This window comes from Panthera leo, chromosome C1 (assembly GCF_018350215.1).
Source record: "Panthera leo isolate Ple1 chromosome C1, P.leo_Ple1_pat1.1, whole genome shotgun sequence".
NCBI classification, from domain to species: Eukaryota; Metazoa; Chordata; class Mammalia; order Carnivora; family Felidae; genus Panthera; species Panthera leo.
The window spans coordinates 117,790,054-117,816,105 of record NC_056686.1 but is presented as its reverse complement, the minus strand read 5'-3'; the positions used below and the strand labels follow the sequence as shown (position 1 = coordinate 117,816,105).

Genomic DNA, 26,052 nt, shown 5'->3' with positions numbered 1-26,052 from the left:
ACTAGACTGGAACTAGACTGGACAGGAGGATATTTTTAATACCTGAAAGCAACCAAAAAACTACAAATATGAGATCAAGCCCAAGATTTTACCAAGGATTATGAAAGGAGGTTTGATAGAAACTTTTAAAAGATTTGGAGAAAAAAATAAAACCATTTCATGTTTCTGCCCCCATGGAGTTCAAACTGTGAAGTACGTGGCTTCATCCGAGTCCTTGTTTTCTCATCTGTAAGGTGAGGATAATAATACGCTCTCGTGCTGGGAGGTTGCAAATGTTCAATGGAGTAATATTCATAAAGCGCCTGGCACACAGACAGTCAATAAAATGTGGAACGAAACAGCAGCTTTCGGAAAGCAAGCGGCTCTTCTGGGCAGAAACATGCATATCCCGGGGATATTGATGCTCCTGAACAAGCCTTAGATTTTCTTATCCCCTGGGATTTGAAATATGGATAGGTTTTTGTTTTTTTTTTTCCTGTGGGCAGCCTCCTGCACTAATTGAAAAGCTGCACAGAGGAAAAGACCGTGTGAGGACACAGAGGAAAGGAGGCCATCTGCAAGCCAGGGAGGGGCCTCAGGAGACACCAACGCTGTTGACACTTTGATCTTGGACTTCCAGCTTCCAGAACTACCAGAAGATAAATTTCTGTTGTGTAAGCCACCGATCTGTGATATTTTGTTATGGCCGCCCAAGCTGACCAACAGAGTCGTAGACTCGTTTGTCCAACGGGATGCAGACAACAGTGACAGAGTGACAGCCACCAGCCAAGCCCTTAAGAGGCATCACACACTTTTGCTCACGCTCTTGTGCTCCTGACATTCGCCATAAGAAGAACTGGCCCTGGATACCCACCGGCCCAAGGAGAAGAGAAATGTGGAGCACCCATCAACCCGACCAGCAGTTATCAGCCCTGAGTTGAGAGCCCAGAGTCCACACCTGGGTCCAGCCTGGTCCAGACACCTTACAGCCAACCACAGGTCCATCAGAAAGAAGTGTACCCTTGCAGGGCGCCTGGGGGGCTCAGTTGGTTAAGCGCCCGACTCTTGGTTTTGGCTCAGGTCATGATCTCACGGTTTCATGAGTTTGAGCCCCGCGTCAGGCTCTGTGCCGACAGCGTGGAGCCTACTTGGGATTCTTTCTCTCTCTCCCTCTCTTTCTCTGTCCCTCCCCCACTCACATGCTCTCTCTCTCTCAAAACAAATAAATAAACTTAAGAAAAAAATAAGAAGTACATGCTGCTCTACACAACTCAGGTCTAATGAAGAAGCTAACAAAGAAACTCCCTCGTGGATCAGCTGTGAGAATAAAGTGCATAATATATGAAAAGCCCGTGCAAAGGTAAGACATTAATATTATTTTGTAGCAAAGAGATCAAGCCTCAGGCAGTCAAACCGGGGAGGTCACCAGTGGCATCCTTTGTATGGTGGCTACAGAATGAGTGTTCACTGAGAAGGAGGATGACAGTGAGGAATCTGGATTATCAATGATGTTTAAAACCAATAGTGGTCTTATTCTGAGTTATGTGATGGGCCAACGGTCATCAAAGTGCAGTCACAGTTTGTGCTCCAGGTGTGGCCTAGGTCCTAGAAAAGCTGGTTCCCCTGCTACTCACTTGACATCCCCTGACGATTTTATTTCCATGCCTTTCCCCTTCCCTCAACCTGCTTCCCAATTTTGGCACTGAAGAATATTATATCTCATTTAATTTTTTTTTTAATTTTTTTTAACGTTTATTTATTTTTGAGACAGAGAGAGACAGAGCATGAATGGGGGAGGGGCAAAGAGAGAGGGAGACACAGAATCCAAAGCAGGCTCCAGGCTCTGAGCTGTCAGCCCAGAGCCCGATGCGGGGCTTGAACTCACGGACCGCGAGATCGTGACCTGAGTTGAAGTCGGACGCTCAACCGACTGAGCCATCCAGGTGCTCCTCATTTAATTTTTTAAATCCTCACCACTCTACTGCGAGATGGATATATTCTCCCTCATTTTACAGATGAGGGATCTGAGGATCAGAGAACTAATTTGCTAACATGCAGTTGAGTTGGATTTGGGAACCAGATTTATTGGACTCCCAAATGTGTATGGCATGCTCTCTCTCTCTCTCAAAAATAGATAAACGTTAAAAAAAGACCATGATGAACAGATACTACTGGAATCAGCAAGAAAGCAAGAGGTAGTTAATTGGATATGTGCCTAAAATGTAGGTAGGCAAATCTCGTAAGGATATGTGTAATAAGTTAACATTTATATAAAGTCTAAAAGCACACACATATATGACCAAAGCATGAAGATTTTCCTAGAAATACCAGACACCAAATTGAAGATAGAGATTTTTTCTGGGGGGGGAAATTTGGAAAGAAAAAAAAAAGAAGTTCCTAGACATAAAGGTAGCATTTCATTTCATAAGTCAGATGGCTCATTATATTATCCCCCATATATTTTTGTAGGGTTTAAATATTTTATTCAAAAAATGCACACTGATCCATCAAGAAGCCCACCCTCCTTCCACGCTGGGGCAGGCCTGCCACCAGATGGTTTCTTTCTTTCTTTCTTTCTTTCTTTCTTTTTTTTAATTTTTCTTTTTTTGAGAGATAGAGCAAGTGGGGGAGGGGCAGAGAAACGGAGGGAGAGAATCCCAAGCGGGCTCCGTGCTGTGAGCGCAGAGCTCAATGTGGGGCTCGATCCCACAAACCGTGAGATCATGACCTGAGCCGAGATCAAGAGCCGGACGCTTAACCGACTGAGCCACCCAGGCGCCCCCAGACCGTTTCTATTTTCTGTGAACCGGCTTCTCTCTTAGCCTGGAGGCATGACTGAGTCTGGTGCTTTTGTGAACATCAGGTAGCTGAGGATGTTTGAGCCCAAGGTATGGTGGGGGCCAGGCTGCGGGATGTGCCGACCAGATAGATCATGGAGGGTGTTGGGTGCCATACTGGAGAACTTGAGCTTCATGCGGAGAGGGGAGTACTTGGGATGGACCAGAGCTCAGCAACGGGAGACAGGTGACTTTGGAAGCACACAAGAGACAGCGAGAGGGGGTCTGCAGTGGCAAGCGGGGTTGGCAAGGGACACGGGGGCAAATCCAGCCCTGACGCTGGTCTGCTGTAGGACAGTAGCCAGTTCCAGCTGGAGGTGGAGTTTCCCTGGGTAAAAATGGAAGCAGCCAGCGACTGCTATTTATAAAAATAACTACAAAGACTCGACAACCCGGAGAGAACGCTGAAAAAGTAAATTGAGGGCTGTTGGGAAAATGCTCAGAGCTTCTCATCTTCAAAGCATTGCTGAGCCATGAGGTCACACATCCTCCTTCCAGAGCCCTGACAGAAATACAGGGAAGAAGGAAGGTGGGGACAAAGTGTGGGTGATTTCCCCAAAGGAGCAAAACTGGCATCTGAGTGTTTTGTCACAGGACGCCACTTGAACGTTGACTTCTTCAATCTGTTTCTCCACCCTGTTCCTCAGACCCAGCCTGCTTAGGGGCTCGGACGTGCAGCGGCAAAGGTTGGGGCAGCCAGGGGACAGGCAGAGCTGAGCAAACCGTGCCAACAGCTGAGTGGGTCACTGCAAGCTGCTAAGATTCAGGTCCAGGTGATAAAGGCAAACCCAGGCTGCTGGTCAAGGGTCGTGCTGGGCGAGGGTCCAGGTAGGGCCCTGGCTGAGGCCCCGGGGATTTAACTGCGAGGTGGGCACAGGCAAGAGCCAAGGTGCCAGCTTCGGGCAGGAGGAAAGTTTGAACGCAGAGAAGGTAATAGGGAGTGAATGCGGGCAGAGAGAAGATAGGAGTGTGTACCTCCCGACATTTGAATGAGAGCTAACCTGCGCCGGGAGGCCAGGAGCCAGTCCCCTTTCCCTCCATTGTTGTAAATTCTACAAGCCTAAAGTGTGGAGTTTTCACTCTTCCATGGAGGAGGAAACCAAGAGTGAGGGTCTCACACGGTGGCAGTGATAGGATTTGAACCCAGACCCCTTTACACTAATCCCTTTGCTCCAGGCAAACTCCCAGTCACTCTTCCAATTTCTGTTCAAGGGCCCCTCCTCCGGCAGCCTTCCTGGACTTACCCCAGAGCGAAAGAGCAGCCCAGAGCTAACTCCTTTGAGACGGCCCATCGAGCTGAGTTCAAAGGGCTCGTTGCTTGTCATCTCGGCCTGGACTGCACACCCTCGAGGGGTAGACTCTTGGCTTCCTCCTTGCTGTCTCCCACCCCTGGCGGCACCAGCTTCGCCTGCTCCCCTGTGACTTAGGCTTGCCCTAGGTCTTATGTGGGGTGGCCTCTAACTGGCAAAGCCTTGGGGCGCCTGGGTGGCTCAGTAGGTTAAGCGTCCGACTTTGGCTCAGGTGACGATGTCATGGTTGGTGGGTTTGAACCCCGCATTGGGCTCTCTGCTGAAAGCTCAGAGCCTGGAACCCCCTTCGGATTCTGTGTTTCCCTCTCTCTCTCTGCCCCTCCTCCACTCGTGCTCTCTCTCTGTCTGTCAAAACTAAATAAATGTCAAAAAGAAAAAATTAACTGGCAAAGACTTTCCCTGTGTCTTAGGTCAGATTCCCAAGAGGGAGAAACTTGCAAGCAGGTCAAAAGCCACAGCCCAGGGCCAAAGGGGTAGGGTGACCCTACTGGACTAGGAGGCACTATCCCTGTGGGCAGGACAAGCCCCTGATGATCCAGAACAAAGACAGTAGGGACTGAGCATCTCAGTCTCAGTGCCGGGGACTCATCCACGAACAAAACAGATCGTGGTGCATACGTTGCTATGGGAAGACAGACCACACATAAACAAACCTGTAAGGTGATTTCCAAGACTGGTCTATTCTGTGAAGGTAGTAAAAGGGGAAGGTGCTGGGGCTGCCTGTGGAGTCATTTTAGCCAAGGTGGGCAGAGAACGAGATTAGCATGTCCCGGGGGGAACTTCCATACTCAGAATGATGCTTCCGGGGGCCACTCCAACCTGCTGAATATCCAAGTCCTGCACAGCTCAGAGATGGTGACAACAGTCTCTGCTCCATGAAGAAACATACCCAGACCAAAAGCATTGCTTCAGTTTCATGGTTCAGCATATTTTCTCCAGCCTCCATGGGGAAAGATTATTTCATTGCCTTCAACAGAAGGCGTATTTGTATGTGTACATATGCTTGAGAGAAATTTACTGAAAAGATGTGGGTACGAGACCAGCTGGCAACACTTTCCAAGCCAGGATTCTCTTTCTGCAATCTGCCCAAGAGTTCTTGTTTGCAACGCTCGAAACCTAGCTGGGGGAGAATGCGGTATAAGGAATACACAGGGGCAAATTCACACCTACCCTGGAGGCCCCCCTTCCCCCAAAAGGAAGGGAGGCTCTGCCCTTGAAGGGAGGCAATAAAGACTTTTCAGGGAAACGTAAGGGTCTTGGACCGTTCTGTCTGGTCCAGAGCATAGATTTCACATGCGGAAGTGGGAGAGGGAAACGAGGGAAATGCAGTTATCCAGGGGTGTCTCCTACAGCTTCCTTTTAAAAGGCCTTTTTCTAGGGTCTTAACTGTGCCTGCTCAGTGGATAGAATTCCTACCACTTTCTCAAAGTGACTCTTTCCCCAGACTTTAAAATTACACTGATCTTCCAGTATGTCAGGTACGGCAGTGCTTAAGAGAATGGAGGTGGTGGGGGCACCCGGCTGGCTCAGTCAGCAGACCATGCAAATCCCAATCTCAGAGTCATAAGTTCAAGCCCCACGTTGGGCATGGAGCCTACTTGAAAAAAAAGAGAAAGAGACACGGGGCGCCTGGGTGGCTCAGTCGGTTAAGCGTCTGACTTCGGCTCAGGTCATGATCTCATGGTTTGTGAGTTCAATCCCTGAATCAGGCTTGGTGCCCTCAGCACGGAGTCTGCTTGGGATTCTCTGTCTCCCTCTCTCTCTGCCCCTCCCACCCCCCCAAAAAATAAACATTTCGAAAAAGAGAGAGAGAATGGAGGTGGTGAAAAAATTGCAAATTGCAAAATGTAAAATCACCGAGAGGCCATCAGAATATTTACCGATCCCTCCCCCTACCCCATGCTACCTTTCTTTTCCTCCTTCCTTACTGCATGTTTCTCTTTATGGCTAGTATGAGGAGCTCTTAAAAAAAAAGCACCCTGGGCAAAAAGCGTGCCCAGGGACAAAATAAACTGGGACCCCGGGCCAGAGAAAGAAGGGATAAAGATAATGATGTGGGCAGAATAGTGACAACATGCCCGCATCCTAACACCCAGAACCGTGAGTACATTAGGTTGCCTAGCAAAGGGGAAGTAAGGTCACAATCAGTTGACCTTAACATAGGGGGATTATGCAGGAGGAACCACTGGAATCCCAGTAGTCCTTGCAAGTGGAGAAGGGAGGCCAGGGTGTAGCAATGAAAGAAGGACTCTACCCATCCTTGCTGGTTTTGAAGATGGAGAGAGGCTCTATCAGCCAGAACAAAACGGGGCCTAGGGAAGTTGGAAAAGGCAAGAAATGGGTTCTCCCTTCATGGTATCTAGAATACACCCTGCTCTTCACCTGGTGAGACCCGTATGGGGCTTCCAACCTGCAGAACTGGACGATAACAAATTTGTGTTGTTTAAGCTGCCGAGTTTTTGTTACGGTGGCAGTAGGAAATTAACACACAGGGACGTAAAGCAAAAAATTGAAAACAAGACCCAGAGGAGGCATGAAACAGTGAGCTGGAGAACAAGAAGGCACTTCCGGGGCCCGCAAGACACAGGACAAGGTGAATAGGGCTCTTTATGGGACACCATGGATCTCAGGGCGAGGAGGCATAACTCGGCTCCCCTTGCTGGCCAGTCTCGTATTCAAGACTGTCTACCCAATGTGTGCAGCCCAGTGCAAAGTGAAAAATACGGGGCCTTTTGTTTAAATTTATGAAGGGTTTTGAGACAAAGACAGGGCTCTTCTGAACCTGGAACCCTTGTGACTCTACAGATCACATGCCCATCAAGACCCTGCTGCTCATAATTGGGGGGGGGGGGCGGGTGGGAGCACTCTGTCACCTCCCTGAAGTAGTTCTGAGTTATTCAGGAGCATTTACTTGAGCCCGAACTGGTGATATTCCTTTTGTCTGGAACCTCTCTCAGTTCCCCCATTGCTGACCTTTGCCCCTGACCTGAGATTTTAAAAAGGACGGTGTGCCTGATACATATTACTAGAAGCCTCTTTTTGTGCTCCTGCCTGGTTGGCTGGCTAAATCTCAGTATTTCCTTCTGCTGTTGCTAGGGACCCTTCAGCACCAGCAAGGGACGGGGGGTGTCCCACACGAGTCTGAGAGAGCACAAATTGTAAGCAAGAGTCATAAGCAGAATTTTTATCTCAAATCAGAGCAGAAGGACTAAACTGTACAGTCCTTACAATGCCCGTGTTTCTGGAGTTTAGAATCCCAGTTTATGTTCCTTCTGGCAAAACATATATTTCTGCAGAACCAACATCCCTTGCAAAATATAGTTTCTGTAATCAGTTAGGTGGATGGAGATTTAAAAAAAAAGGTTTTTTTGAATGTGTATTTATTTTTGTAGGAGAGAGCGACAGAGTGTGAGCAGGGGAGGAGCAGAGAGAAAGGGAGACACAGAATCCAAAGCAGGCTCCAGGCTCTGAGCTGTCAGCACAGAGCTCAATGCGGGGCTCAAACTCACAAACCGTGAGATCATGACCTGAGGCGAGTGGAAGTCAGACACTTAACTGACTGAGCCACCCAGGCATCCCAGGTGAATGTAGATTTTAAGTTGTTACCACCAGCCTCCCATTCATGTGGGTGAGGGATTTTAGCCACATGTGGCACCACACTCCCCACCTCCGTGGACTCCCCCCATCCCCCTCCCTGCCCCCACTGGCCCTGAGATGAGCAATCTAACCAGGGACCAGGGCTTTGTTCCCCATCTGCTGGACTCAGGTGAGGTGGAGTCAACAGGACAGGTCACCTGGGGCCTTTGGCTTCCATGTTTTTCATGGAGGCTAAGGTTTTCTTACTAATTCCCCAAAGTCTCTGGAGAATTCTTTGCTATTATCAAAGGAATGGGGGGCACACTTCAAAGGAATTGCTCTTTCACTCCCCACTTTCACGCTGTCCTTGCCACAAGGACAAGTCAGCATCCAAGATGTCTTGAGCCTTTGTTTCCTGTCTGAGCCCCACAAAGGGTACAGGAAAACAGATTGTGAAGGGGAAAGGAAGGTGCTACAGACTGAATGTATCCCCCCAAAATCCACATGCTGACACCTAATCCCCAGTATGATGGTATTAAATGGGATGGGGGGGGGGGCTTTGGGAGTGATTAAGTCATGAGGGTAGAGCCCTCAGGCATGGGATTAGTGCCCTTATAAAAGGGACCCCGTAGAGCTACTTTGCCCCTTCCGTCACGTGAGGACACAAGGAGAAGACCGCCATTTGTGACTCAGGAAGCAAGCTTTCATTAGACACAAAATCTGCCAGTGCCTTGATCTTGGACTTCGAGCCTCCAGAACTGTCAGGAATAGATGTCAGTTGTTTAAATCATCCAGTCTGAACTATTTTTGTTCTAGCAGCCCGAATGGACTAAGACAGAAAGGAAGTGAAGAATAGGTAAAGATGGAGGGACAAACAGTAAGAAAAATTGCCACTGACTAGGGTACGGTAAGGACCACTTTGTGAGCCTTGTGGAGAGTCAAAAAGGAGCCAGACACAGCTCACTGCTGTGAAGCGTTCATCGTTCAGCCTGAGAGTCAGTGCGCCTGTCAGACAGAAAGCCACTGCTGTTTGTTTTCTGCCCAAACCCACTCTCCCCCACCTTCTTCACTGCTAGCAAAGCTCTGGAAATTCCTGCAAAAGCAGTTGTTGTTGTTGTTGTTGTTGTTGTTGTTGTTGTTTTTTATTGTCAAATTGGCTAACGTACAGTGTGTAAAGTGTGCTCTTGGTTTTGGGGGTAGATTCCCGTGGTTCATTGCTTGCATACAACACCCAGTGCTCACCCCAACAAGTGCCCTCCTCAATGCCCATCACCCATTTTCCCCTCTTCCCTGCCCACCCCCCCCAACCACCCTCAGTTTGTCCTCTGTATCTAAGAGTCTCTTATGGATTGCCTCCCTCCCTCTCTGTTTCTATTTTTTCCCCTTCCCTTCCCCCATGGTCTTCTTTAAGTTAAGTTTCTCAAGATCCACATGAGTGAAAACATATGATATCTGTCTTTCTCTGACTGACTTATTTCATTCAGCATAATACCTTCCAGTTCCATCCACGTTGCTGCAAAATGGCAGGATTTCATTCTTTCTCACTGCCAAGTAGTATTCCACTGTGTATATAAACCACAATTTTTTTATCCATTCATCAGTTGATGGACATTTAGGCTCTTTCCATAATTTGGCTATTGTTGAAAGTGCTGCTGTAAACATTGGGGTACACATGCCCCTATGCATCAGCACTCCTGTATCCCTTGGGTAAATTCCTAGCAGTGCTATTGCTGGTCATAGGGTAGTTCTGTTTTTAATTTCTTGGGGAACCTCCACACTATTTTCCAGAGCAGCTGCACCAGTTTGCATTCCCACCAACAGTGCAAGAGGGTTCCCATTTCTCCACATCCTCGCCAGCATCTGTTGTTTCCTGAGTTGTTCATTTTAGCCACTGTGACCGGCGTGAGGAGGTATCTCAGGGTGGCTTTGATTTGTATTTCCCTGATGATGAGTGACGTTGAGCATCTTTTCATGTGTCTATTAGCCATCTGGATGTCTTCTTTGGAAAAGTGTCTATTCATGTCCTCTACCCATTTCTTCACTGGATTATTTGTTTTTCGGGTGTTAAGTTTGATAAGTTCTTTATAGATTTTGGATACTAACCTTTTATCCAATATGCCATTTGCAAATATCTTTTCCCATTCTGTCAGTTGCTTTTTGGTTCTGTTGATTGTTTCCTTTGCAGTGCAGAAGCTTCTTATCTTGATGAGGTCCCAAGAGTTCATTTTTGTTTTTAATGCCCTTGCCTTTGGAGGTGTATCGAGCATGAAATTGCTGCGGCTGAAGTCAAAGAGGTTGTTGCCTGTTTTCTCCTCTAGAGTTTTGATGGTTTCCTGTCTCACATTTAGGTCTTTCATCCATTTTGAGTTTATTTTTGTGTATGGTGTAAGAAAGTGGTCTAGTTTCATTCTTCTACATGTTTCTGTCCAGTTCTCCCAGCACCATTTGCTAAAGAGACTATCTTTTTTCTATTGGATACTCTTTCCTGCTTTGTCAAAGAATAATTGGCCATACATTTGTGGGTCCAATTTTGGGTTCTGTTTTCTATTCCGTTGGTTTGTCTGTGTGTTTTTGTGCCAATACCATACTGTCTTGATGATTACAGCTTTGTAGTAGAGGCTAAAGTCTGGGGTTGTGATGCCTCCTGCTTTGGTTTTCTTCTTGAATATTACTTTGGCTATTCGGGGTCTTTTGTGGTTCCATACAAATCTTAGGATTGCTTGTTCTAACTTTGAGAAGAATGTTGGTGCAATTTGTATTGGGATTGCAGTGAATGTGTAGATTGCTTTGGATAATATTGACATATTAACAATGTAAAATCAGTTTTAAAATTGACACATAATATTGTGTCTCCCAATTTTATTTTATTTTAAATTTTTTAGTGTTTATGTATTTTTGAGATGGGGGAGGAACAGAGAGAGAGAGGGACAGAGGATCTGAAACAGGCTCTGTGCTGACAGCAGAGTAGGGCTTGAACTTACACACTGTGAGATCATGACCTGAGTCAAAGTTGGATGCTTAACCGAGAGCATGAGCAGGGGATGGGCAGGGAGAGAGGGAGACACAGAATCTGAAGCAGGCTCCAGACTTCAACAATCAGCAAGGCTGTGATCCACATGCAGAAAAATGCACAAACCATACCACACAGCTTGATGGTGAGCACACTCATGTGACCCCTCCCACCCCATGATAATAACAAAGGTGACACTTCTCCTGACTTCTAACACCATAGGCTAGTGAGGCTTGTTCTTGAACTTTATATAGCATGTGTTATAGACTGAATGTTTGTGTCTCCTTCAAATTAACAAGTTGAAACTCTAACCCCCAGTGTGGCTGTATTTGTAGATGGAGTCTCTAGGGAAGTAATTAAGGCTAACCGAGGTCATAAGGGTGGGGACCTGGTCCCATAGGATTAGTGTCCTTTTAAGAAGAGACTAGAAAGATTCCGCTCTTTACCCCTCCAGCAGCACACTTAGGAAAGATCATGTGATGACATAGAGAGAAGGTAGTTGTTGAAAAGCTAGAAAGAGAGCCTCCCTGAGAAACCAAATCGGCCAGAACCTGATATTGGCCTTCCAGCCTCCAGAGCTGTGAGAGAATGAACTTCTGTCATTTAAGCTTAGTCAGCCTGTGGTGTCTTGTTATGGTGGCCTGAGCTAACAGAGCATGTACTCCCTGAGGTCCAACCCTGAGCTTGATCAAGCATCCAACCCCCACAAGGCCATGTGCTCAGGGACACTCTCCCCAGGTCCAGACCACGATTGCTCTAAGCTGCACACAGACCTTCCATAGCCCTGTTAGTGACTGGTTTGTTTGTTTGTTTATTGGTAAAGTATATTTTCTTTATTTAAACAATGTTTTTAACATTTTTGTTTCATTTTTGAGAGGCAGAGAGAGACAGATCACAAGCAGGCAGAGAGAGAGTGGGAGACACAGAATCCAAAGCAGGCTTCAGGCTCCAAGCTGTCAGCACAGAGCCTGACGTGGGGGCTTGAACCCATGAACAGCAAGATCATGACTTGAGCCAAAGTCAGATGCTCATCTGACTGAGCCACCCCGGTACCCCATGTAAAGTACATTTTTATTACTGCTTTTTTGTCCACAGGTTTTGCCTTTTCTACATTTAATCTAGTCTGTTTTATTTATTTATTTATTTATTTATTTATAATAAAAATGTGTGTATTTTTTCAGGAATAGAATTTAGTGATTCATCACTTACATATGACACCCAGTGTTCATCCCAACCAGTGTCCTCCTTAATGCCCTTCACCCCTTTAGCCCTTCCCCCACCCAACACCCCCCAACCACCCTCAGTTTGTTCTCTATATTTAAGAGTCTCTTATGGTTTGTCTCCCTCCCTGTTTTTTATTATTTTTGCTTCCCTTCCCTTATGTTCATCTTTTTGTATCTTAAATTCCACATATGAGTGACATCATATGGTATTTGCCTTTCTCTGACTGACTTATTTCACTTACTATAATACCCTCTAGTTCCATCCACATTGTTGCAAATGGCAAAATTTCATTCTTTTTGATGACTGAGTAATATTCCATTTTGTGTGTGTGTGTGTGTGTGTGTGTGTGTGTGTGTGTGTACACACACACACACATATATATATATACCACATCTTCTTTATCCATTCATCAGTCTGTGGACATTTGGGCTCTTTCCATATTTTGGCTATTGTCGATAGTGTTGCTATGAAACATTGGGGAGCATGTGTCCCTTCGAATCAGCATTTTTGTATCTTTTGGATAAATATCTAGCCGTGCAATTGTTCGGTCATAAGGTAGTTCTATTGTTAATTTTTTGAGGAAACTCCATGCCATTTTCCAGAGTGACTGCACCAGTTTGCATTCCCATAGTAACTGGTTTAGATGTGAGCATGTGGGACAATTCTGGCCAATAAGGAAAGTCTGCTGGAGGCTTCTGGGAAAATTTTTCTTTTTATGAAAAAGATGCACAGACAAAAACATTCCTTTGTTTCTGTTTGATATTGTTGTTCTTGGAATTAGAGCAGTCCCTTTATAACAATGAAGGGAAATATCTGAGGTATAAAGTCAACACTCTGAGGACAGAATAGTGAAAATAGGGCTGGAACACGGGTGAGGTAAGTGAAACATTTACCTGAGGTGCAAAATTTAATTTAAAGGGGTGTCAAAAATTTCAGTAATCAAGGAGTGCCTGGGTGGCTCAGTCAGTTAAGCGTCCAACTTCGGCTCAGGTCATGATCTCCCAGTTAGTGAGTTTGGGCCCCACATCAGGCTCTGTGCTGACAGCTCAGAGCCTGGAGCCTGCTTCAGATTCTGTGTCTTCCTCTGTCTCTGCCCCTCCCCCACTTGCACTCAGCCTCTCTCTCTCTCTCTCTCTCTCTCTCAAAAATAAATAAACATTTTAAAAATCTCAGTAGTCAAGATACATAATATTTAATGCAATATTTTGAAAATGAGTATTAATGCAAAAAATCCACAATGAACAAAATATCAAAATGTTAAATAGACAGGAAAGTAACAATACCATCCTACGCGACAGTGAAGCGTGATGGAAAAGGAAAAATCAGTAACGCTGATCTCGCTTTTATTCAAAAATTTTGAGGGGGTGTCTGCATGGCTCACTCAGTTGAGCATCCAACTCTTGACTTCCGCTCAGGTAATGATCCCAGGGTCGTGGTATTGAGCCCTGCATCAGGCTCTGAGCTGGGCATGGACACGGCTTGAGATTCTCCATCTCTCTCCCTCTGCCCCTCCCCAGCTTGCACGTGTGCTATAAATAAATAAATAAATAAATTTTTTGATATTTTGTCCATCCTGAGTGTGTGTATTAATTTTCCTTTTTAAAAATATTGCATTAAATACTATTTGTTTTTATTATTGAATTTTTTGCACCCCCTTCAATTTTACTCCCAGGGCAAGTACCGTGCTCATTTCACCTAATACCAGCCCCAAGTTAAAATGAAAATTCTGGGGGCACCTGGCTAACTCATTCAGAAGAGCATGTGACTCTTGATCTCAGGGTCCTGAGTCCAAGCCTCACATTGGGTGTAGAGATTACTTAAATATATAAATAAGGGGCTCCTGGGTGGCTCAGTCAGTTAGCATCCGACTCTCAGGTCATCTGACCTATAGGCTCAGGTCATATATCAGGTTGGTGAGTTTGAGCCCTGCATCTACAGTGCGGAGCCTGCTTGGAGTTCTCTGTCTCCCTCTCTCTATTCCCCTCCCCCCACTGGCTCTCTCTCACTATCTCTCAAAATAAGTAAATAAACGTTACAAAATAAATAAATAAGTAAACTTAGGGGTGCCAGGGTGGCTCAGTCAGTTGGGCATCCTACACCTGATTTCATCTCAGGTCATGATCCTGGGATCATGGGGTTGAGCCCTGCATCAGACTTCACACTGAGCTTGGAGCCTGCTTAAGATTCTCTCTCTCTCTGCCCCTCTCCCCCACTTGTGTGTACTCTTGCTCTCTCTCTCTGAAATAAAAATAAGTAAATAAGATAAGAATAAATAAACTTAAACTCCAAAAGTGTTTTACCTGCAGACTTTTCATTACGTGGAATAATAGAAGTTTTATTGTAAACATTATTTTTAGTTGGGTTTTCTGTTTACTGTGGCTCAAAGTGTCAAAACAAATACAAGATCCATTAGCTGCAAGTGACAGAAACAACGGATACTGACTAAAAGAGTGAGAAAGGCACTATCTCCTACATCATAGAGTCCAAATTACAGTGGACTCCAGATGCAGCACAACCAGGGGTCCAACTCTGTGTCTCTCCTGTTCTTCGACCAGAACTTTCCTCCCAGAGGTTTGTCTGAAGGTCGGTGTTGTATAACAAAGAATGTATCTGGTCTTTGTCCTAGGTTCCTGGCACAGGCTTTCTCAGACCCTTGTGATTTCCCGGGTGATGGGTTTGCCTTTGTTTTTCATAAGCCCCTTGGGTCACGCCTGAATTTACACAAACAAGGTGGCCCAAGATGGAGGTTGGTCACCAGAAAGTCCACCCATGTGATTAGACAATTCCCGTGTTAAGCCAGCCCCACCTCCAGGGAGGGGATGGGAGTCGGAGAATGAGTTCAATCACATGACCATTGTTTAATCAATCTTGCCTACGGAATGAAACCCCAGTAAAAACTCTGGATGCTGAAGTTCAAGTTCAAAGCAACTTCCTGGTTGGTGAACACATTGATGTGCAGGGAGTGACCCTCTGATTCCACAGGGAGAGGGAACAGGTTCTCCATGTTCAGGACCCTCCCAAGACCTCGACCCATGTTCCTGATTTTTATACTTAATATAATAAAACTATAGTCATAAGGATACTGCTTTCCTGGCTTCTACGAATCATTCTAGCAAATTATTAAAACTGAGTGGTGTCATGGGAACCCCCAGATCTGTAGCCAGTTGGTCAGAAGCAAAAGTGGTTGGGATCCCACTTGCAGCTGGCATCTGAGGTAGGGAAAGTCTTTTTGAGAACTGTGCCTTTTAACTTGTGGGGCCCACACTGACTCCAGCTGAGATCTGTATTTCTATCTGGAGAACTGTATTACAGTACACAAGTTGATGTCACAACAGTTGGTATCAGAATAGTCAGCTTCCCCCAGGGTCACAAAAAGTCTGCCAGTAGAAACATACCTACTAGTTTATTTCTAGCAAGGAGGGAAACACTTATCCCCCAAACATGGAATAGATCATCTTTCCCTCAACTTATTGTGCCCACTTACATCACACTAGACCTGGGTCACCAGGAGAATGTCACAGATTGATTGGTTTAAGCCCAACTTCTTAAAGCGATCACTGGACAGCGTACGAGTTTTCTGTGATTAGTTTAAAGTAATCGATCTTCCCATCCTGCCACCAAGAATTGAAAATGGGGCAGGGCACCTGGTTGGCTCAGTAGGGGAGCACATGACCCTTAATCTCGGAGCTATAGGTTCGAGTCCCAGGTTGGTTGTAGAGATCACTTGAAAAAAAGTCTCTAGGGGCACGTGGGTGGTTTACTCAGTTAAGCATCTGACTCTTGATTTTGGCTCAGGTTATGATCTCACAGTTCATGAGTTTGAGCCCCACATTGGGCTCTGTGCTGGCAGTGCAGAACCTGCCTGGGATTCTCTCTCTCCCTCTCTCTCTGCCCCTCCCCCACTTGCGCGCGGGCGTGAGCTCTCTCTTGCTCTCTCTCAAAATAAAAAAAATAAATTTTAAAAATCTTCAAAAAAAAATCTCTAAGGAAAAAAAAAGGAATTGAAAAGGGGGTCATCATCCCTCAGTCCGCATGAGCTATTTTTTCAGGAGTGGTAAATAATTAAACAAAGTTGAGGCTCTGTTAGGAAAAAGAAGGTGCGCTGAATAATGGATGTCAGGAAGACCGCCAACAGAATAGCATCATATAAAAAAAGAGAATAGCCTTTGATTTGAATCGCAACTTCAATATCCACTGGTTGTGGGAAGTGACTTCGAGAACCTGTGTTCTTATCTGTAAAAGGAAATATAATGTCTACCTGAATGAGTGTTTGTAACATGAGTTTACATTAAACAACAATGCACGGCGTGTAATGTATTGTGGTGCCTAATGAAATGCATAGTGCCTGACACGTAGTAGATGTGTAATTACATGCCCAGTACCTGGCGTGCACAATATCTTTCCTTCATCCAGCCTCCTTTAGACGCCGAGCTCCTGGGGGCTGCGTGCAACCTTTCATCTTTGATGACCTTGACGAGTGCCTGGCACACGATGGGCACTTAAATAGATGTTGGCTAAATGAAAGGACAAGAACATTCCTCTGCAAAACTGGGACCTTTCTCTCTCCTAACATGAAGAATTCTGCAACTATGGAGCCCATTTTTGATTTGACACAGGAAATTTTAGCTAGCTAAATTTGAACTGCAGAGTCCACACATCTTAGCTCCTCGTTTACCGGATCTTGATCTTCCTATCTCTATTTCCCTCGGACCTGAATTTCCACCTCCCTGTGTTTCTTTTCCCAGGAGCATTTTGTTGTTAAGTTTCCTTGCCAGAAGCCATTTTCATTGAAAGTGATAAGACAAAAACAAACAAGTGGGCAAACAAAATCCTAGCATTAAAAAAAAAAAAAAAAAAAAAAAGCCACTGAAGACCCATCGAGGACTTTCTGCCATTATGAAATGAATTATTTCCTAGGCTGGTCTGAGTAGCACCCAGACTTTATATCAGGCTTTGTTCCAAGGGGGTGGGAGTGCCAAAAGGGAATGTGGCCGCCCGAAAGCCGTCCAAGGAAAAAGGCTTCATTTAGAGGCGAGCCCACAATACACAGTTGGCAATGCTAAACTGAGCGTTCTCCCAGCTTCCAGGGGGAAATGAAAGGCATTCCTCCTATAGCTTCCCTTTCAAGCTCTCACAGCTGGAAGGGCAGGAGAGCCAAGTTCGGCCCTTTTCAATGCAGGTTGTCACTCGGATGCCAGGATCTTCTGATCTATTAGCCAAACACCCAACGTGAGAAAAAGACCCATCATGCATCTTTTTGCTTATCCATCATTAAATGCTCCATTTAACACAAAAGAACCTGACTTTCCCTTTTTCTCTTCTGCCATAGCTTGAGGAGAACACCGCCCCTAAGAGATTTTTTAAAATTACAAAAGGGAAAAAAAGAAAGAAAGATGAAAGAAAGAAAGAAAGAAAGAAAGAAAGAAAGAAAAAGAAGCTTTGGAAGCAGATCCCTCATTTGTAATTCTGCACCTGAGGCTGTTTGTATTTCATGGAATCTGAGAACAGGAAGGGAACTCGGGAGTACTTTCATGGAAACCCCCCTGTTTCACAGACTGAGAAGCTGTTGCCTGGGGAGGTGAAGTGACTCACCCAAGATCACACAACTAGTTAAGGGCAAGGGCAGGACCAGATGACCATCTCCCGACTCCTAATTCAGTCTTTGCTCACTACACGATAGATGTTTTCATCAGACCATTTCTACAAATTCTTATAAGAGATTTAATAATTCAAACTGACGATGCCCTTGCAGAAGGACAAACTGGAGTAGCTTCTGTGTTATTTTAAACCAACAACCCAGATAGTAAAATTCAAGAGCTCAGCTTCTTTTTCTGGTCATACAGAATAAAATAGTTTACAGGCAGACATTCCCTAACTCACAAATAAGCTACGTTCTAACAGTGTGTTTGAGACTTGCTGTTTAGAACGCAGGATGTGTGTTCTTCCCGGGAAATCACGTGAACCAGTGTGGGTAGAATCCCAGGCCGGGTCACAAAGGCCGACTTAACCAGTAAGTAACCACAGTGGAGTCGAAGCAACCCCTCATCATGTGATTTCCAAGCAAGACCACGTTCCAAGTTCCAAGAAGGAGTGGCAGAAACACAGCCAAGTGCCCCATGGCCCCAGCGGGAAGATGTACCTCCCAGGTGGGCGTGGGGAGTCCCAATAGAACCATGAACCGGCCATGGGCTTTGCCTGAAGATCCAGTGGTTTCGAGTCACCGTTGCCAGTTTAGGAGTGGCCTAGTTCCTTAACGTCCCTGAGCGTCTGAAAAGTGAGGAGGATTATCATACCTCACAGGAAAGTTATAAGGACAAAAGAAGAGAATGCGTTAAAAGGACCTGTTAAAGCGTCTCGCGTGCATGACAAGCTATCGCTTATTACTGTTAGCTACTTGGGGGGAGTGGAAGGAAGGATGGGCTCTGGCAGTTTGAAGAACTGGGATCCTCTTTTGGGGAAGGCTGACTCCGGGGTGGAGGAAGGCTCCTGCCAGGGCCTGATGGACAGGAGACAGTGAAGGGACCCGGGTTCTTGGCCCCCAGCTGTAGTTCCATCCTGACTCGACAGGAGAGGCAGGCGCTGGGCGGGGCCCACAGCACTACTCCATGTAACCCTGTCATTGAAAGGGCTGGACTCAGCAGCATGCAATCATAAAGCAGACTTGCCCTCTGCAATCATCTTTACCCGTCCCCAGGGACCATCTCCGCAACCTCCCATCATACTTCTGGGCCCTTTCAAGTCTCATTTCAGTGACTAAAATATCCAAGCCAGTGTAACAATCCACCCCCAAACTGTGTTAGATTTTAAGCTCCTGCTCCTTCCTTCCGCAGGCTGAGGACTGCTTCAGGCTTAGAGGCAGCAGAGGGGAGAGGGGTGGGGGTCTGTGTGGTTGGCTTCTCTCTCCCAGCTCTGCCCCAACCCCCATGCTCCCCAGCTGGATTGCAGACGTCTGAGGTCAAACCCACAGGGAGAGAGGATGGAGGAAGGAGAGCAGAGCCCCGTGACCTGGCACAGGGTCCTCTGGGTGTCCGATGCACGGCAGTTACCTCTGTCCAGGCCCCTGGCTCCAGAGTGGCTCTGTCCCAGTTTGCCCAGAACTGCGAGATTTTCCAGGAGGCAGGGCTTTCAATGCTAAAACTGGGGCAGGCCCAGGCAAACCGGGAGGAGCTGGTTACCTTACCCAGGCACGTCACACTACCCAGCTCCCTCCAAAGCCACCAATTTCTCGAGACTTTTCTGCCCGGAGTGACCAGTGGGAAAACTGGTAGGCCAACTGTAGTTCTCTTCACAGGTCCTGCTTACAGGGCTCACCTGGCTCTGAGACGTAGATCCCTGGCATCTTCTAAAGACTTTTTTTTTAGTTATTTATTTATGTAGAGGGAAAGAGAGAGAGTAGGGGAGGGGCAGAGAGAGAGAGAATCCCAAGCAGGCTCCACACTGTCTGCACAGAGCCCCGATGCAGGGCTCAGACTCACAAACCATGGGATCATGACCTGAGCTGAAATCAAGAGTCAGATACTTAACCGACTGAGCCACCCAGGTGTCCCAGATTCCTGGCATCTTCTAGATGGTTCTCTTTGAGACCTCTGTCTAAGCTGAAACTTAGCTTATGAACTAGAGGAATTTCTAGTGCCATGGAACCCTCAACTCATCGGTTCCACTGGGCACTTAAGAACATCTAAAAAAGGGGCGCCTGGGTGGCGCAGTCGGTTAAGCGTCCGACTTCAGCCAGGTCACGATCTCGCGGTCCGTGAGTTCGAGCCCCGCGTCAGGCTCTGGGCTGATGGCTCGGAGCCTGGAGCCTGTTTCCGATTCTGTGTCTCCCTCTCTCTCTGCCCCTCCCCCGTTCATGCTCTGTCTCTCTCTGTCCCAAAAATAAATAAAAAAATGTTGAAAAAAAAAAAAAAATTAAGAACATCTAAAAAAAAAAAAAAAAAAGAACATCTCAGCAGAGGGACATTTGACTTCAGCTCATGTCATGATCTCATGGTTCGTGAGTTCAAGCCCCACATCGGGCTCACTGCTGTCAGCCTGTCAGCACAGAGCCCGCTTCGGATCTTCTGTCCCCCTCTCTCTGCTCCTCCCCTGCCCGCACTCTCCCAAAAATAAATAAATATTAAAAAAAAAAAAAAAAAAGAACATCTCAGCAGGTATCCTCAAGAGAGAAACTACAGCTTGGTGTAGGCCGTGGCCTGGGATCAAATTATAGCTCAACCATGGGGTGCCTGGGTGGCTCAGTGGTTAAGCATCTGACTTTGGCTCAGGTCATGACCTCACAGTTTGTGAGTTTGAGCTCCGTGTCAGGCTCTGTGCTCACAGCTCAGGGCCTGGAGCTTACTTGGGATTCCGTGTCTCCCTCTCTCTCTGCTCCTCCCCCTCTGACACTCTGTCTCTGTCTCTCTCTCTCAAAAATAAATAAACATTTAAAAAAAAAATTTTTAATGTTAGCTCAGCTTTTCACTACCCTGGACTGTGTTACCTTGAGCAGATTACTGGGCATCTCAGTATACTGGGCCTCAGTTTCCTCCCATGTGAAATGGTACCTAATTCATAGAATTATCCAGAGGATTGTAAAAGTTAACTCATGCAACCGGTCTGGGTTCTGGTAAGGGCACAGTAAATGTTAGCTGCTATCAACATTACAATAGCAAGCCGGGATTGGGTAACAAAAACTTTAATAAGTTTTAAATCTGTTGCAGGCATGTTTTCTCAAGTTATCTTCTCAATTTTAAGGCAAATTAATGAGTCAGTGTTGCAAAGGCACCAGTGAAAGGTCAGACGCTCACACACTGCTGGTGGGAATATAAATTTATAGTCTCTCTGGAAGGTCATTTAGCAACAAGTTTTGAAATCCCTAAAAATGTTTTTGACCCAGCAATTCCACTTCTAGGAATTTATCCTGAGGAAATAATTAGATGTGCAGATTACTCATCACAATGCCCTTAAAACAGAAAAGGATAGGAAATAATCTAAAGGTCTTACAATAGGGAATTGGTTAGATTTTGGTTCATACATACAATGGAACAACATGCAACCATTAAGAATGAAATAATAAATCTGTATTTATTGACATAGAAGGATGCTTGTGATATGTATGGTGTACGTATTTTTTTTAATGTTTATTTATTTTGAGAAAGAGAGAAAGAACACATGTATGCGTGTGTGAGCAGGAGAGGGGCAGAGAGAGAGAAAAAGAATCCTAAGCAGGTTCCATGCTCAGTGTGCAACCAGATGTGGGCCTCGATCTCACAACTCTGGGATCATGACCCGAGCTGAAATCAAGAGTCAGTTGCTCAAGCAACTGAGCCACCCACGTGCCCCAAGAGCATATACATTTTAAAATCATGTAGATTCCAGGATTTTTTCTGAGCATAGGGATTATTACCATCTAGTTGATGGAAAAATGTATAAATATACTTTTGTATCTTGCTTTTTTCTTTTTTGTTTAATGTTACCTAAAAACCATTTTGCACCATCTATAAACGTTAGTAGTGATAATACCCATCAGCTTGACGTTTCATGATTTAGATGATGAATCATTTCTTGTTGGAGCACGTTATTCCAATAGTGTTAACATCTTCGTACATAATACTTTTTTTTTTTTCATTTTTGGGAGTATTTCCTTAAGGTTAACACCCCAAAATCAAAATCAAAGTAGCAGAGCAAAGTATAGGAAGGTGTGTGTGTGCGTGTGTGCACGCGCACGCTGCATATGAGGGGGATATAAATATTTTTAAGGCTTTCAGCACATACTGCTTTCCAACAAGGTTATACCCATACACAAGAAGAATCAGTCTGGAGTCCATGCTTATCCACTTAGTAGAGCTTGTCCACCCTCCTCTGCAAAGAGAGGAGCTCACACTGCGTATATAATGACTTTCCTAGGTTTATTGTCCTACACAAACAGATTATTTTGAGAGTATCCTTTCCTCTTATTATGATGAACACTGCTGGTTTCCTGTGAAACTGCACAAATTACCACAGATACAAGACGAACGACAAAAAAAAAGAGGGGCGCCTTGCTGGCTCCGTTGGTAAAGCATGAGACTCTTCATCTTTGGGTTGTGAGTTTGAGCCCCACACTGGATGTAGAGATTACTTAAAAGTAAAATCTGAGGTGCCTGGGTGGCTCAGTCAGTTTGGCCCCTGACTTCGGCTCAGGTCATGATCTCACAGCTTGTGAGTTCGAGCCCTGCATTGGGCTCTCTGCTGTCAGCACAGAGCCTATTTCAGATCTTCTGTCCACCCCTCCCCCCCGCCCCTCCCCAGCTCCTTCTCTCTCTTTCTTTCAAAATAAATAAACTTTAAAAAATAATAATAGTAAAATAGAATCTTTAAGAGGCACCTGGGTGGCTCAGTCAGTTAAATTTCTGACTCGATTTCGGCTCCGGTCATGATCTCACAATTCATGGGTTTGAGCTCCACATTGGGCTCTTCGCTGAACATGCAGAGCCTGCTTGGGATTCTCTCTCTCTTTCTGTCTCTGCTCCTCCTTCAGTTGTGCTCGCATGCTCGCTCTCTCTCTGTCTCTCTCAAAATAAACTTAAAAATAAGAGGAAGAAAAAATAAAATCTTTAGAAAAAGAGAGAAAGGAGAAAACCATTCCACCGTTACCCTCCCCCCCCCCACATACTCACCAATCGATCGGTTTATATGGCAGACAGGCAATTTGATTATGCTCAGTATGACTCAGTACATTTCGGCAGTTTCTAAGTGCCTTTCAGTGGTTGTTCTTCCCTTTATTTCTGATTAATTTTGAATATTTTTTCAGAATTATTGATGATACAAAATTCAAGTGTATTAAGAAGCATCTTAATGCTGGAACATTGAGTGGAAGCCTCGAACAAAAACTGGCAGATTGAAGCCCAGGAGAAACTTCCAAATGTCAAATGCTCTCTTGTTCTATAATAACAGAAAGTCTAAAAAGTCTGATGGACGCAGCATGAAGTTTAGGAAAAGAATCACATAAAACAATCACAAGTAGAAAAATACAAATAATGAAAACGACAAGAGAAGAGAGAAAGATTTTAAGAATTAGAACATGCCAAAAGCAGTCCTTCATTAAGAGCAGAGATGTGTCTTGAGCATAGATTCTTTGCATCACCCAACTTAGTGAAAAAGAGTGAATCAGAGGAATATCACTCTTGGTAATTTGACCACAATACACTGACATCAACAAGGATAGCATAGACTCATACTAGGCCACCACTACAAGGACACTGATCAAAAAATGTAGGAAAAAGTATAACAAAAATTGGAGGAAAAAAGGGGCGCCTGGGTGGCTCAGTCGGTTGAGCGTCTGACTTCAGCTCAGGTCACGATCTTGCAGTCCGTGAGTTCGAGCCCCGCGTCGGGCTCTGGGCTGACAGCTCGGAGCCCGGGGCCTCCTCTGGATTCTGTGTCTCCCTCTCTATCTGCCCTTGACTCACTCGCATTCTGTCTCTGTCTCTCTCAAAAATAAATAAACATTAAAATTTTTTTTTCAAAATTTGTAATGTGTTGTGATTTCCCCTAGATGAATATTCACATTTATACCTAATTTGATCTTCATAATTTGATCCTCTTTTTCTTAGAAAAATTCCCAATTTGTACTAACCTCGGGTGCTGAAAAACCCAGATCCGCCCCTTCTGTGAACACAGTCCCCACCCATGTTCTCGGGGAAGATCCCAAATCCAGTTTCTGCTGTCTCCATTATCATACCTGGCATGTTTCATTTTGTTTGTTTATTTTATTTCTTTCTTTATTTATTTTTAGAGGGAGGGAGAGAGTGCAAGCAGGACAGAGGGGGAGACGGGGAGAGAGAGAGAGAGAAAGACAATCTTAAGCAGGCTCCACACTCAGCACAGAGCCTGACTCGGGGCTCCATCCCACAACCCTGGGATCATGACCTGAGCCGAAATCAAGGGTCGGATGTTCAACCGACTGAGCCACCCAGGTGCCCCATACCTGGCATGTTTTGTAACGAGAAGACGTACCACAGCCCAAGTCCCTTTGGGAAGGACTAAACAATGCCAGAAAAACCTCTCCGGAGACTCTGTAGGTGGGAAAAGGGGTCAGTTCACTCAGCTTTTGACACTGAGCGTCCACCACAGACATCAGGCACCGTGGACACCGATGAAGGACGGGCCGCAGCGGCAGAGGTGCAGATACAAATGGGAAGTCGGTTTGTGAACCGACGGCACTCAGCAGGGCACAGTCGTAAGGCCACTCTGTTTCCACCACGTCTTTCAACCTGACTCCACCCCAGCGGGACGTCTGAGGCAGGCATCGCACATAGGTCCCTTTAAGGCACGAGAACAATAGTTGTTCAGTAGTTTGGTGGCACTCAAAATGCTCAATTTCACTGAAAGGTCAAGTGTCTCTCTCCTTGGCCATGTCCCCCAGGCACCTGCCATTCTTCCATATCCGCTCGCTAGCCAGGGTTGTTGGTGAAGGGGAGGGGAGGGAGAGAAGGGGAGAGGAACAAGGATAAAGGAGCAGAAAGGCTCTTATCTGATTGCCTCGGTAGTGACCTGACGTCGGAGTTTGATAACTAACCACCATTTAGGACATGTCTGTGGATTTCTTGAAGAAGCCACAAGCACTTATGCTGCAAAGCTTCCAAGGTAGGGTTGCCAGATAAAATACAGGATGCTCAGCTAATCTGAAGTCCAGATAAACAATAAATGGCTTTTTAGTATATCTCAAACAGTGCATGTGATAGACTAACAGCTCGTCCTTTGCTTATCTGAAATTCAAATTTAAATGGCCATCTTGTATCTTCATTTGTCAAATCCGGCAACCCTGTCCTAAGTACCGTGCTCATTATGAGGTTGGGGTGTGTGTATGTTGGGGACAGGGACCGCAGCAGCCCCGCAGCAGCTGTTCTTCTAATCTCCACACCCAACGTGGGGCTCCAACTCACGACCCTGAGATCAAGAGTCACGTGCTCTACCAACCGAGCCAGCCAGGCGCCCTGGGTGAGGTTCCTTTCAGGGAGGCTCCAGGCAGTCTGCCCAGTTTGCGAGCCACATCTAGTGTAGGAGAATGGTGTACCTTTGCCCCATTGCCTTCTGGGGCAGGGCCGTGTTGATCTAGTGTCACCCTGACTTCTGGGACCAGTCCTCGGCTTTCCCCAAACACTTAAAGTTCCCCCTGACGCCCTTCTCACTTACCTGGAGGCGAGAAGGAAGCACCTGTCTCCCCTGCCCCAGGGAAGGGCACTGGGGTGGTGGGAACACACAGGCCTCCGTCAGCCTTCTCCATAGAAACCCTTTTGGCTGTCATTCGCGGGCGGGAAGCGGGGAAGGGTTTAAGGCTGACAGAGGAAGTTTCACATTGTCCTATGTGGGTCTCAGCACTTTGTGTGGATGGGAGGTTTCTTGGCACTGACTATCTTGTTCTCTGCCTTTGCGGCCTCTGTTGAAATTTCTGGATAACAGGAAAAGTCCCTTTTAACCTCCAGTTATACTCCCTCCTTATGAAAGAAGTCCAAGGGGGGCACAATGGGAACCATGGGAAGAGCTTTTTTAGCGGGGTCTGGGGCAATCAGGAAGGGCCTCAAGGAAGGGGAGCCACCTAGCAGGCCCTCAGCCTGTGCTGCTCAAACTTTAAAGTGCCCAGGGTCCCCCAGGATGGAATTAAACTGCAGATTTGGCTTTAGCATGTCTGGGGGGGGGTGGCCCTGAGAGTCTGCATTTCCTGCAGCTCTCAGATGATGTCCTCATGTGCACTTTGAACAGTGAGGGGCTAGAAAGACACGTAGGAGTTGTTGCCAGGCCCTTAGGGGAGAGGGGAGAGGTCGGGCATGGCCATCGTGGGAGCAGCAAGTGTGAATGCAAAGTTCAGGTCATGTCAACATTGCTTTTGGGCTGTTCAGCCTGTAGGTCAGGGGCTAAAAGGGACCAAACCACACTGGTGGAAGGGGGATGGGGAGTCAGCAGTAGAAGTTCCAGAAGGGTCCTGACTCTGCTGGCAAAGCTAGAACAGGAAAATCAGGCTGAGTGGGCTCCATTTGTGTCAGATCTTGTAAGTAAAAAAAAAAAAAAAAAAAAAAAAAAAACAACCACTTTATGAGCTAGCCTCTATAATTGCATTTCACAAAGCCGTGTGAACGTTAATTACTGACTGAATCCG

At 46.0% G+C, this 26,052-nt stretch overlaps 1 long non-coding RNA gene across 1 annotated transcript; it reads right to left on the bottom strand.

Moving 5' to 3' along the window:
• Positions 1-4,782: 4,782 nt before the first annotated feature.
• On the bottom strand, positions 4,783-6,173 carry LOC122228044. Its single transcript, XR_006206370.1, has 2 exons — positions 6,033-6,173; positions 4,783-5,246 (listed from the first exon to the last, which is right to left on the bottom strand). It is a non-coding gene; the product is annotated as an uncharacterized LOC122228044 (long non-coding RNA).
• Between the last annotated feature and the right edge of the window lie 19,879 nt (positions 6,174-26,052).